The sequence below is a fragment of the Amphibalanus amphitrite genome, unplaced genomic scaffold, assembly GCF_019059575.1.
Source record: "Amphibalanus amphitrite isolate SeventyFive unplaced genomic scaffold, NRLGWU_Aamphi_draft 000408F_arrow, whole genome shotgun sequence".
In the NCBI taxonomy this organism is placed as follows: Eukaryota; Metazoa; Arthropoda; class Thecostraca; order Balanomorpha; family Balanidae; genus Amphibalanus; species Amphibalanus amphitrite.
In genome coordinates this window covers 305,175-319,744 of record NW_024881902.1, presented here as the reverse complement: position 1 = coordinate 319,744, position 14,570 = coordinate 305,175, and the positions used below count along the sequence as shown (strand labels likewise).

Genomic DNA, 14,570 nt, shown 5'->3' with positions numbered 1-14,570 from the left:
TACATATTGCCAAACCAATTTAGATTTTTACTGTTGGGTATTTTTTCTTTAATGAATTGGACAGAATAAAAAGCTGTTTTACACGCATGCATAAATATGCTTAATTGAATCTAAAAATATAAACTATGTACTCGTATTTTATATAGTTAAGTAATCCATGGTTCTCCTGCTAAATTAAGATGGCTGCCCACTTAGCGCATGCGTACTTCAGTACTAAAGGCCTGGCTACACTACACGTGTTCTGCGTGCGTTTTTTTGCGAGCTTGCATGTTTTGCGTATATTATATAAACGTTAATAAAACCTTTTATAATAATTTAATATTTTTTTTATAAAATATATAACAAAAACAAAACATAATATCGTTCCTTTCTAGAACCGTATTATGCAAATCACGCAAACTCGCAAAAGCAAAAAACGCACCCAGAAAACGCGTCGTAGCCAGGCCTTTACAACTTGCAACTCAGCTCCGCCCGTACGATTTTTGGTGTCGTGGGGCGGGCTTGGAATTGTTATTTTGTCATTGAAGATATGGATGGTTGAGGTAGTTTTATCATGAGAGCATTCAGTTTATATTATGTAACTATTGAATAGCTTCGTATGTGTCGATATTCCGTATTCTTGATAGTAAAGAAAACTTGTAGCACGCCGAAAATGTCTAGTCCTGTGTAATGCTTTACCGGCTTTACCACTGCTTCATAAAGTATCAATCAATATCTTTTATTTAATGGCTGATCACCAGCTATTTTAGTTTGGGTACCACAATTGATTTGCAAATTTTGGTCCTTTTCGATGTTGCTGATAATTGGTTTTTTGTTCTGTGCAATTTTGTATGTTTCCTTTTGCAAGCGCCAAGCAGATAAATGAATTTTTATAAGTCCTCTGGTAGTTTCATTTGTAACAGAACTTGTCTTTTCTGTACTTAAATTATCATCATCGGGTTCTAGGTCGTTCAATAAGTAAGGTAAAATGTACCATAATTCATTTATATGAGGAATTCAAGCAAAATCAAATATGCCATCTGAATCTTTGAACAATTTTCTACACAACCTTCGAAACTGTTTTTGGGAGTTTGGCTCATTATCCGAACACGGTCGATATGAAAACATTGATGCAGCAGAGTTCCGTTCTGAAATTCCCCGGTTTGTCACGCGAGCCAAAATTCACCTCAAAATGAGTGAGTAGACCCTGATGACGCTATTGCCATTAGCAATGCTTGCTGGTGAACAGCTGGTACGATTTCAACAAGAACGCAGCAGTGTAAGAGACAAAGTTCTAGAGCAGGGTAGACTTTTGCCCGCAGGCCTCTCTGGACTTGGCACAATCTGTAAAGTCGGGGAGCTGATTATGGAGACCCGAAGCATCTGTGTGACTGCTTTCATTAACAGGGTGAAGTGTTATGTCGGAACAGTTCTAGGCATCATCTGATGATGCCTAGATCTGATGATGCCTAGATCTGATGATGCCTAGAACTGTTCCGACATAACACTTCACCCTGTTAATGAAAGCAGTCACACAGATGCTTCGGGTCTCCATAATCAGCTCCCCGACTTTACAGATTGTGCCAAGTCCAGAGAGGCCTGCGGGCAAAAGTCTACCCTGCTCTAGAACTTTGTCTCTTACACTGCTGCGTTCTTGTTGAAATCGTACCAGCTGTTCACCAGCAAGCATTGCTAATGGCAATAGCGTCATCAGGGTCTACTCACTCATTTTGAGGTGAATTTTGGCTCGCGTGACAAACCGGGGAATTTCAGAACGGAACTCTGCTGCATCAATGTTTTCATATCGACCGTGTTCGGATAATGAGCCAAACTCCCAAAAACAGTTTCGAAGGTTGTGTAGAAAATTGTTCAAAGATTCAGATGGCATATTTGATTTTGCTTGAATTCCTCATATAAATGAATTATGGTACATTTTACCTTACTTATTGAACGACCTAGTATCTACAACTTTGTTGAGTTCAGTATATATTTAGTACTTTTCAGTGTTTTTTGGTATTTTCCTAGTGTATTTGGTTGGTATCTGTTTGGTATCAGTTTCCAAAAATGTCTTAAATTGATATCACATATGTATATATTTTATATAACATCTTGATTGAATCGCGTTGAGTTAAATCATGAGTTGAGTCATTCCCTGAATCACTGATAATGGGTTGAGTCGTGATTGAGTTGAATCACAAGGTCCATGAGTCGTGATTGAATCGCTTGGAAAATCAGACTGTTTGATTGAGTTTTGATTGAATCGGTCATTTCATCAAGTGAGTCGTGATTGAATTGATTGAATTTTTTTGAATCGTTTACAACTCCTGTGTCGGTGACACTGTTAGTGTCGGAGGTCGGTATATACCGGCACCGGTGTCGGTCGGACCCGGTCGTCGCAGTGCCCCCCCCCCCCCCTGACGGTTCCGTGTCACCTGGTGTGACACTGTGACGGCTGTCGTCACGGCTGTCGGCGCTGACAGACGGCCGCCGGCCCAGGGGATCCCTGACCCCCGGACCCCCCTCCCCCGGACACCGAGGTCGCCGGACGCCGCCCCCGGCCCCGACCGGCGACCGGAAGGTGGGCCGAGTCGCCGACCGGTGGCGCCGGCCGCGCCGGGAGCAGGAAGTGACCCATTTGGGGCGGTTAGACGACCGGCCTCCAGACACACAGACAGACACACAGACAGACAGACAGAGACAACGTTTGTCGAGACCGACGGAGCGACGTTTGTGGAGCCGTAACCCCGGGTACACGGTATCGGCGGCAGCCGTCTCCAATCGTCACCCACTGTCGCTGGTGACAGTGCGTGGTAGATGGGCCATGGTCCGCCGACTATTCAGAGCGGCTCGGCGCGGGTCACGAGGCGGCGCGTCCCGCCCACGTGTCGGCGCCCAGCTGCGGGCCACCGCATGGCAGGTGCGGGGGCGGCGGACCGCCTCCGCTGCGGCGCGGGCGCACATGTCGCCGTTTGTATACGCCCACTCGCTGCGCGGCCCGTCCTGTAGAGTCGAGTGATCCGACCCTGTCACAGCTGCACCAGCGCCGACAGAAGCCATCGACACCGGCTGGGGGCGGGGCGGACCCGCAGGCCTGTAGGAGGCGCGCCCCGGGTGAGCCCGGTTCCGCCCTGACCCGGAGGTGGCGCCGGAGCCCGGACCCACACCAGACGTGACGCCTGGTCGGCGCCGGAGGTCCGGGGACACACCCCGGCGGCGGCTGCCCGGCCCGGCCCTGCAGAGTGCAGACAGCACGGACCTGCTGTGCGGCTGCAGGGTACTACAGCGGGGGTGGACCGGTACAGGGCGGAGCGCGGCAGAGGAGCCGGCCGGCGCAGAGGGCCGTCCCCGCCCGCCGGACAGGGCGGAGGGGCTGGTCCACCGTGCCCGTCCCAGGGCGGAGAGCTCGGTCCTCCGGCGGCCGCACACGCCGGCGACCTTGGCCGGCGCCTCCAAGGCCGGGTGATTGACCGCGGCACGTGAGCCGAGCCGCCGTGGACGTTACGGCGGCATGTGAGCCGGCGGAGCCGAGCCGCGGAGCTGGCGGAGTCACAGCGAGCCCCCATCGCCTCGGTTTGGTCGCAGACTCGACCTGCCGAGCTTGTGGCGAGGAGGAGGAGGACGTGGAGCACCTCCTGGTCGGGTGCCCCGCACACGTGGCGGCGAGGGCCGGCTTCTGGGGGCACTGTCCTACCCTGGAGGAAGTGTTCTCGGGGCCGGCCGAACATGTCATCAACTTCTTGAGAAGAGTGGGGCGGGTGCAGGTCGCCACCGACCCGCCCCCGCCGGCCGCGCCCTAGGCGCGGTCCGCGACCGCGCAGAGAAGAAGAAGAAGCTGGCGGAGCTGCGGCTCGCGGCCTGTCCTGTTCGGCAGAGGTCAGAGCGCCGTCGCACTAGCCCGTCGGGGGGAAACGGGGCGTCGATTGGGACTTGGGAGCAGTCTGCTGATTTGGCTCATTTGCTCTGTTCTGGGATGAAAGGCGCCAAGATTGACAAACTACCACAGATCGTCCCGGCGCGGGCACCACAAACAAGTCCGAATTCGCAGTATGACCGTTACGACTACGTCACATTCAACGTGCCCACGTCACACTACGTGCCGTATGGGTCTGTATAATGTGTAGTATGTGGGCGTAAACAGCGGCTTACGTCACCCTTTCACGTCCAAATATTTCTCGGGTGGGCGGGCGTCCCTAGCGCTGCGTATTTTGTGGCGAATGTCGGCCGTGGCAGCTGCTCTATATTTTCCTGCCCACATTGATCGCCAGATGGGCGTGACGTCACCGGTGACCTGTGGGCTCCGCGAGTACACACGCCAAATATTTGCAGTATCGATACATTTGCCCAGGGAACTACCAAACACACGTGTACGCTAGGTGGAAGATAGTGAGCGGTCGTGAGCCTATGTTTAGAAGCCAGTCCGGCTGCAATGAAGTCGACAAAATTAGATTGACCTTTTGCAGCGGAGCTGCGGTCTAGGGAACGGAGTTGCAGTTTGACTTCTTATTTAGCGCGGATGGGGAACCGTTAGCTGTTGGGACTTTCGACAGCTCACTGGCATTTAGCGCTGCGTTGTTAGCGTCGCCAAATGCTTCGCCCAAAACTCCGTAGTATACCTACTGAACTTGTTTCTTTCATAACTTCATACCTATACCATCTTTTGACGTGTTAAAATACACTTACATAATGCATATACACTTACAGTAATCTTGATTTCCTTCTATACGACGAGAACCATAGTTACCTACTATTTTGACGCGTCATTCACTCAAATGTTCTGCGTATCCGTACTGGAGATGGCATTAGTTCGCGTATACGTGCCTGTTGTATAGTTGCATAATTTGTTGCAGAGCTGGATGGTCGGCCCGCTGCAGCAGTATCCGCTGACGACCGAAGGGAATGTTGCGTTCGCCGTTATGTAACAGCTGATCTGGTCATTAGCCGTTATGTAAGTGTCAGAGGCGGACTGAGCCAGGGCGTGAGCCGGCGCCGGGCTCAGCTCGCGCTGGGCTGAGGCTGCGTGCCTGGCACGGCACAGATCCCGGGGGCGGAAATCAACCCCCACCCCCCCCCCTCCCCCGGGCAAACGGACACCCCAGGCGCGGCGCATTCCACCGGCGGAACGACGCGCCGGCAGCCGCCTGCAGCAATTCTGCCAAACGGGGAGCGGCTGCCAAACGGTTCATACTCGTAGGTATATCGTAGTGCAGAGACTAGGTCTAAATGAAGTGGGCCAAATTAGCGATTGAGTTACCAACGGCAACGACCATTCATTTTAGCGTTCTAGAATTATATACCAAAGGCAGTTTATTGGTATATAGACAGTTTATTCAGCATCATATTTCATGGGTGGTCAGTTCAGTATAGAAGAAAATCCTTTATCCTCAAATATAGCTGAAATCATCACAACCATACGTACTCGTTGTTCATCCATCTGCTCGGAGCCATGAAGAATCCTCCATCTCCTAACATGTATTATCCGAATGGCGAATTAGTATGTTGATGTGCTCACTGCTTGTGACTGTCGCCCTGTCCAGACCGCCCGCGCCGGAACACATACGTAGCAATAGCTGTACTTATCTATGATTGTGAGGGTACCTTTTGGGCGCACAATCTTAGTATCGGGTAACTTTACCAGGTTTCGTGGAATGCCTACGCGTAGAAAGCACTTTTGTTGTTGTTTTTGTGTGTGCGCGATGCGTGTATACCATGTAAGATTTATGGTGAGCTGAACACAGAACAAGTTTGGCCGTTCCAAGTATACGGTGTGACCGCGTGAGCGACTGTTAGGTACTCCTTCTCAGTGATGCAGAGAGTCGTGGCTAGAGCAGGGCTGCGGAGTCGATGGATTTTCGGCGACTCCGACTCCGACTCCGACTCCGGCTTTCAAAAACCAGCTCCGACTCCGACTCCGACTCCGGGCAGAATTGTCGACTCCGACCGACTCCAACTCCCGACTCCGACTCCGCAGACCTAGCAGGGCTGCGGAATCGACAGATTTTCGGTGACTCCGACTCCGACTCCGGCTCGGGTTTCTAAAATCGACTCCGACTCCGACTCCGACTCCGGTCACAACTGTCGACTCCGACCGACTCCGACTCCGACTCCGACTCCGACTCCGCAGCCCTGGGCTAGAGGTCATTCATCTTGCCACAAAGGTGGTAAACCTTTGGCATTTGCACTTTGAACATTCAACAATGCACTCAGCTGAATGCCACGAAGAACAGTAGCGGCGGAACACCTTCAATTAAGGGGGGGGGGGCGGGGGCACTGCCGACTTTTGGTCCCATTCTTTCCATGCAACGCCCATTAGGGCTAATGTTAAAATATCAAAATCAAAGGGGGGCACGGTGCCCCGCCCCCCGGTGCCCTCCCCGTTCCGCCGCCTATGACGAAGAGATAGTCAATTGTGGTAAAGCATAATACGCAGCGGTATCTATCTAGGTACATGTGGACGCGAGCGGAAGTAAAAAGTGCGTCTGGTGAATGTAGGCATATCACTTTTCTGTTTCCGCGAACTTGAAATGTTACCTATTGTTTGCATTTGCTCGTGGTTCGGGGTGCTTTGGTTATTTAGGATATTACATATAAGAATACAGCTATATTTGTACTTGCGCCGAAGACAGTCGGCTCAGCCAGATATCATACTTGAGCAGAACTACGCATCCGCTGTAGGGGAGAGGATTAACACGGTACGTTGATCATAGTCCGTGAAACACTAGTCATAAAATCATGCAAATATATTAACAACGTCGCTTTCTACAAATGATACATAAATGTACACGATTTCCGCCGGACGTGGGCCAACCGACGCCGACATTTTGTATGCAAAGGTAGGTATTGGATAATTAGGTACTATGGCTAGGGGATATTTTTGATATACGCAATATTCACAAAAGCTTTAACAAAATAACTAGTATCTAGCAGCTGGTAACAAAACGCACGAGCGAACAGGTGACCTCAAACATCGTAACAAAGCAGCCTCAGCCGGGCCGTAACAAAACAACAACGGCACGTAGACATTAGAGCCGACCAACAAACAGAACAACCATATAGGTATATGTATCAAAGTTGAGTAAAAAGGTAACCTCCTACCCAGCCCTACAAAGCATAACAAAGAGGCCGTGAGCCGGGCCGGCTGCCGGCCGACGGCGTGGCCCATCGCGCCGGTCCCGGCCGGAGCACCCACGGCCTCTCCGACCGCGCCCCAGCTCCCCACCAAATGCCCGCGATTGCAGAGTCGCCGCTCCGGCCGACTGGAGACACTAGCTGAGGTCACCGCGCGGCGCATCACCCCAAGTACACCGTGCCGAGCGTGAGAACCACCCACCGACCCGCGTCGGCGCGGGGAAAGCGCCGTAAAGCCGCGTGGAATGCTGCCGACCGGGCGGCGCGTGCCGGCCGGGGACGGGCCCGCGGCTGCTGGCCACCCACCCGGCTCCCGTATGGGGCTGGCACGGCCCACTCCGCTCCCGTGTGACCGGCCCAGTCAGCTCTCTGCGGCACACCACTATCTCATGAAGCGCGGTCTCACCGCGACGGCGTCTCAGCCGTAAATGCCCTCCAGTTACAGTGTCACTATATGTCCGCGACTGTCGCGCAAAATGCCCATCAGTTCCAGCGCGTCGCGCTGCCCTAAAGACGCACACAGCTACCAGCAACCAACAACTAGGTTGTCTCACAACTAACGAAGCGCAGCAAATCCAAACGTGATAATGCATGCAAATGACATACGCACGCACAAAAACGCACACACACACAAACCAGCACACAGACATCCTAGAAACGGGCTCACCGCCGGCACCCGGTGCACGCGCGGCCTTCAACAGACAGGTGCGGTAACCCGTATAATAATGCTAGACAAACGCTGCAGTGTCTGTCCGCCGCGCGCTTTGAACACGCTCTGACGCGAGCTGAGAAGACAAATTCGATCGGTGACGTTCACCGTGACGCGTCACGGACGTCCGACAGCCCCGCGAGCCTCCCCTGTGCGGTCGGGCTGGCCGGTATCGGCCCCTCAGCAGCCGGGGACCGCCCCTCAGCAGCCGGGGACCAGACCGGAACGGCCCTCAGCAGCCGGGGACTGGCCCCTCAGCAGCCGGGGACCAGACCGGACCGCCCCTCAGCAGCCGCGGACCGGCCCCTCAGCAGCCGGAGACCGCCCCTCAGCAGCCGGGGACCACCCCTCAGCAGCCGGGGACCAGACCGGACCGGCCCCTCAGCAGCCGGGGACCGGCCCTCAGCAGCCGGGGACCGGCCCTCAGCAGCCGGGGACCGGCCCCTCAGCAGCCGGGGACCGGCCCCTCAGCAGCCGGGGACCGGAGCGGCGCGCCGTGCCCCGCCGCTCGCGCTCCCGTTGATATGGCGGCTCCTGGCGGACCAGCGACTGCTGCCGAACACCTGCGGACCTTCGCTGACCGGCCGTCGTCCCGTCGTGGGCTGAGGGTGCCGACATCCGACCCCGCCGTCCCGTCGTGGGCTGAGGGTGCCGATATCAGACCCCGTCGTCCCGTCGTGGGCTGAGGGTGCCGATATCAGACCCCGGTGGCCGCACAGACCGGATGACGGCGGGCGCACCTCAGTCGGCACCGCCAGCACAGAGCAGATCACTGGCCTGGAACATGAGCGAGGGCGTTAGTCACAGTGAACCGTTCCCGAAACACAACCTCTTCTGGCCTCTATGACGTTGTTGCCATCGGTTGCCACGCGTGTCAGATAAACGCATCATTTCACCCAACATAACATCATTCTGCCTTGGACCTGGATTAAAAAAAAAGCAATGACAATTGACAAGGAGAGGTATAACCATCGGTGCCTATTGCCATTTGAACATGCAGTTCTTGGATTTTTGTGTAGAAGCATCCCGCATAGATGCCTCCATATGTATGTGGCTATATGAGAGCATGCTGACGAAAAACGCCGTGTCCCGTGAGCCCGCACGTTTCTCGTCGATATGAGTATTGAGTATGGTATCGATTTGGGCATTAGCTGCTCTCGGAAGTCGGGGCCTGCCGACAGGCCCCGTGTAATTATGTGTACCCGTGCCCGGGACATAATGAGATGGATATTGCGCAGGTCACCGTCAGATTAAGGACCCAGCAGAGGACGATGAGAAGCTCTTTTTTACAGGACACTGCAAATGCAGTTAACACCAGGGTAGGCTTTACCGGGCTTGAATCGGTAGCGCTGCCGCATTCTAATGTATTAGCCCCTCTGAATCCAAGTGCTGCAACTTTGAAATTGGATATTTTCGATTTGAGGCATTCCTCGATCTTGTGAGTGCTCAAACCGGTAAGTGCAAGCCAGGGACCCCATTTTGGCTATCTCAACTCAAAACTAATGTTAAGGTGGGATGGTCACAGTCTGATTCGGTTAACATTGTCATCGTTATCAGAAATTTTGTTTCTGGTCGGCTGGTACCTAATTTCGGTAGACAACTGTATAACTATTTTCGCAGCCTGGCTATCTCAGCCGAAGCCTTTAATTTAAGTCCGTTTATCTGTTTAGGTGGATGACGTACGTAAACGTACGGCTCTCGCGAGATTAAGCGGTAGGTTTTGCACTTTTACATTTCCGGTTATATCTCAGAAACTAATCGATCTACGATGAAGCCATTTTACACGATCATGGCCGGCTTGTTAACCAACAAGTCGATCGGATCTTCAACACTTAAAAGCTTAAGACCACGAAGATATAGCTTGAAGTACACTAAATTTTCTAGGTGCAAAACCTACCGCTAAAACCCGCGAGACCTGTACACTGAGCGCCATAAACGTTTTCTCTCCCCTTTCCCCGTGTCACCGAACAAGTTTTCGGTGGACAGTTAGATCGGCCTTTCCATGGCCCTGCTGTTACTCGCCGGAGCACCCAACCGGAGCCGGTGAAACAGCTAGGCCTTTTAGCGGCGCTGCCCGCAGCGCGCTGGACAGTGGCGCAGCCAGGATTTCGTTTCGGGGGGGTCATCGCTTCCAAAGCGGGCCCCCTAGTGTGCGGGCCCCCACCCATTTTTCAGAATCTCTCCATATTTCATACGCATTCTGCTGGGCGGGCCCACTTTACCTACCTGCACGATAACCCTGAGGTAGTTTGAATCAGAAAATTTGCATAGAACAGTAGCTCGATAGTCACCTGGTCTTCACTTTTTACGCAAATTGACCACGACAGAAATATGTTACTATGACGGATGACTTCGTATCTTTCGAGTCCGAAATGAGCCCCAATTCCGCAATATGCATAGCATATTAACAACAATCGGATATGCATAGCATATCCGATTGCATAGTTAATAGTTATATGCAATCGGAACTGTTGCTTGCTTCTGTCGCACAAGATTTAAAAGTAGTCCCATGTGCCTGTCCGGGTGCGTATTATTTAGGCCAGGGTTCATAATGTCCAGGGCACAATGTGTCCAGTGCTCGAATTGGCCAGTGCCTTGAATTGGCCAGTGTTCAAATTGTCCAGGGATTACATGGTCCAAAAGTGGCCAACTGGCTGCAGATAGGGTAAATTCAAAGAGGCCAGGGTTCATAATGTCCAGGGCACGATGTGTCCAGTGTTCAAAATGGCCAGGGTTCATAATGTCCAGGGCACGATGTGTCCAGTGTTCGAAATGGCCAGGGTTCATAATGTCCAGGGCACGATGTGTCCAGTGTTCAAAATGGCCAGTGCCTTGAATGGGCCAGAGTTCATAGTGTCCAGGGATTACATAGTCAACCCAACCCAACCAAACCAAACCTAACCTAACCTAACCTAACCTAACCTAACCTAAGGGAATGATGTTTGCCTACCAGGGATAAGGAAATAGTTTCTCGCATGAATAGATTGCAAGCAATAGTAAATCAAATATTTTTAGGTTAAGTGGTTATGCATCAGGCTTCAGGCCTTCGGCCTGAAGCCAGATACATAACCACTTAACCTAAAAATATTTGATTTACTATTGCCTGTAATCTCTCCTAAGGCATTGCCTTCGGCACTGCACTGCTTTGCATTGAGCCGATTCCGTGTTTTTTACATAATGACGTCACTTTCAGTGACTATGTAATCCCTGGACATTATGAACTCTGGCCCATTCAAGGCACTGGCCATTTTGAACACTGGACACATCGTGCCCTGGACATTATGAACCCTGGCCATTTCGAATACTGGACACATCGTGCCCTGGACATTATGAACCCTGGCCATTTTGAACACTGGACACATCGTGCCCTGGACATTATGAACCCTGGCCTCTTTGAATATACCCTATCTGCAGCCAGTTGGCCACATTTGGACCATGCAATCCCTGGACATTATGAACTCTGGCCCATTCAAGGCACTGGCCATTTTGACACTGGGCATAGCGTACCCTGGACATTATGAACCCTGGCCAGAATGAATGCTCCCCGCCTGTCCTAAGTCATAGATATTGGCTGCTGTAGTAGATTGTGCCTTTATTCTTCTTCATTACGTGAATTCGCTCGTAAGAAGCTTTAACCCTCGCCGGCACAGGGGGAGGGGTTGATGCAACCCCCTAAGGTTTTTTTTTTCGCGAAGAACTCGCGTAAAAAAGCGGCTGATCGCGACGTAACTTCCATAGTGCGCTGAAATTCGCGCAACTTATAGAACAAGGATGGGTAACGTGCCTGTGAAGGGTCACAGCTCGATCGGGCCGGTGGTGAGCACATGGCGCGTGCTCAAAAAGTGCAAATTCGCGTCATAGACTTTACATGCATAAATCGGCTTGCAAAATTGGGCGACAATGGCTCAACTTGCCCGACACGGGTCCGATCCCCGTGCAGTATCTCGGTAACCGTGGGTCCGATCGGCACGAGGAACACAGTATCGTGCATGAGAATCGAACGGGCTATTGTATGGTGTGCGGTGCAGGGATGGCACGCGCCACGTGCACCCGTGAGGGCACTTATGCTTGAAAAATTGACGTTTTGGACGGATTTTGGACTTAATGCTATTTTTGGGTGACTGTCAGACGGAGCGGGTTCAAACAACGCTTGTTGGCAAGAGAAATGTACCACTACCTACCGCCTCTCATGGGAAAATTGTGAAAAGCTAATTGATCAAAAACAAGGTGGAACAAATTGCTGGAGAAAATAGCATTTGCTTATGACTTACTTAATTACAGGGGTTTTGCTACATAACCTGGTATGTTTGACAATTGAAATGGGCATAGATTGGAAGAGCATTCAAATGTGACCAAGGTCCAATCATCGCTTTTGCATGACGAGCAACAATGTTCTTAAGAATATAAATGTTTCAAACCTCTACATAGTAATTCATCGATGGCTTTCACTCTTCAATAACCTACGCCAACCTATGTCATGAAATACACTTGGCATGTTCTATAGTAGAACGCATGGTTATTATCAGACACGAGCACCTCGATGCGATGGATATTTTTTCCCAAAACCAAAATGCTTAGCCGTCAAAAGGCAATCGACCGAAATGGATACATAACCCACAGACATAAGACCAACCAAACGCCCACCGATCGAAAATACCCCTTATTCGCGTTGCGAAGCAAGCGGGTCACCCTAGCGGGCCCAATTCACCCGGGGGCTCGGGCCCTATCCACATGGGGGACCAAGCCCTATCCATACGGGGGCCCGGGCCACGTTCACCTGGGCTCCGGGCCCCGTCCACCCGGGGCTCCGGGGCCCGCCCACCAGGGGGCCCGGGCCCCATCCAGCCGGGGGTCCGGGCCCCGTCCACCCGGGGCCTGGGGTCCGTACTCCCGGGGGCCCGGACCCATCCATCGGGGGGCCCTGGCCCCATCCACCTAAGGGGCCCGGGCCCGTTCTCCCGGGGCCCGGGCCCCATCCACCCGGGGGCCTGTGCCCTATCCACCCAGGGGCCCGTGCCCTATCCATCCAGGGGGCCCGGGCCCGTTCTCCCGGGGCTCGGGCCCCATCCAACCGGGGGTCCGGCCCCGTCCACCCGGGGCTCAGGGCCCGTTCTCCCGGGGGCCCGGGCCCCATCCACCCGGGAGCCCGGGCCCCCTCCACCCAGGGGGCCCGGGCCCGTTCTCCCGGAGCCTCGGGCCCCATCCACCCGAGGGGCCCGGACCCGTTCTCGCGGGACCCGGGGGTCCGGGCCCCGTCCACCCGGGGCCCGTTCTCCCGGTGGCTCGGATCCATCCACCGGGGGGCCCGGCCCCATCCACCGGGGGGCCCGGGCCCTATCCACCCGGGGCCCGGACCCATCTACAGGGGGCCCGGGTCCCATCCACCCAGGGGGCCGGGCCCGTTCTCCTGGGGGCCCGGGCTCCATCCACCCGGGGCCCGGGCCCTGTCCACCTGGGGCCCCAGGCCGACCCCTCACCCGAGGTGTCGCAGTGGGCATTTCTCGAAGCGGGCTCGTCCGATTAGATTAGGACCTCTCTCTCTCTCTCCTCTCTCTCTCTCTCCTCTCTCTCTCTCTCTCTCTCTCTCTCTCTCTCTCTCTCTCTCTCTCTCTCTCTCTCTCTCTCTCTCTCTCTCTCTCTCTCTCTCTCTCTCTCTCTCTCTCTCTCTCTCTCTCTCTCTCTCTCTCTCTCTCTCTCTCTCGAGCGGGCCCCTGACAAAAATTTCGGGGGGGTCAGCTGACCCTCTGACCCCCCCCTGGCTGCGCCACTGGCGCTGGAGCGGCGAGCCGGAACCGGTGACACAGCTCGGTATTCGGCCTTTAGTGGCCGGGCTGGCAGCGCGCGGGGCCGGAGCGGCGCGGTGTCTCCGGACGGCCGGTCTCCTCCCTGTCCCCAGGGCCGGCAGGTCGGACCCTGATACCCCGGTGAGCGGCGACCGTTCCGTCAGCCCCCGCCACTGCCCGGCAGACTCTCGCCCGTAATCTCCACCACACCCGACGGAAACGGCCGCATTTTTCGACGGCTTACGGGCCGCGTGGGAATTCATCTCGGCGGCTTTTCCGGATTTCCGCCGTTGGGAGAGGGAGCGGGGCCGGAAGGTGGCTGGTGCGCGGCATACCAGCGGCAGCCACTCCCCGGCCGGAGCCGCCGGTCACCCGCCCGGCGGCGCCACACTTCCAGGCACTGCGGTTGTTGTTGAAGGCAGTCCAAGCCACCGTTGTGAGTTTCGCTGAGAGGAAATCTGATGGCGATCGACGGCGGTCTGTCAGCCACCGGTCATGGACGGTTAGTTCCCGACAGGCGGCGAACGTCGACCAGTGAGAGTCGATGGATGGAATGTACCGGGAAATGTGGCAGCTGCCCTGAATAAACGATAAATCGATTCAGCACGGAATAACCTCGCTTAACGCTACCGGCCATCATCGGCTTGGAGACCCACATTTGTTCGACATTGTCTGTCTATGGGTTCGAGGTCTGCTGAGGTTGGCTGCAGGCGGCGCTGACGGCGGAGTGCTGGGCCGTGTAGGTGGCGCTGACGGCGGAGCGCTGGGCCGTGTAGGTGGCGCTACTGGCTCCTCCCCAGCGTGGCGTGCTGAACCGTGTAGGTGGCGCTAGCAGCGGCAGGCTTCGCTAGCGCGTACCCCACCGCCTGAGGCGGCGCCTCAATTTTCTGGCGAGTCCGCCCGGTCGCTTGGTTGATGGATCCCAAATGGAACACGTGGGAACGGCTCCGGAAGGCGGCCTTTAGCGCAGATGG

At 54.4% G+C, this 14,570-nt stretch overlaps 1 protein-coding gene across 3 annotated transcripts in view; it reads right to left on the bottom strand.

Annotated features, from left to right (window-relative positions):
- Positions 1-6,701: 6,701 nt before the first annotated feature.
- The window catches only part of LOC122390774 (ecdysone-induced protein 78C-like), a 62,889-nt gene continuing 55,020 nt past the window's right edge, over positions 6,702-14,570 (bottom strand). For all 3 annotated transcript variants that reach the window (XM_043384037.1, XM_043384035.1, XM_043384036.1), the window contains one exon: positions 6,702-8,590. The gene's annotated coding sequence lies outside the window, so the exon portion shown is untranslated. The remainder of the gene's footprint in view (positions 8,591-14,570) is intronic.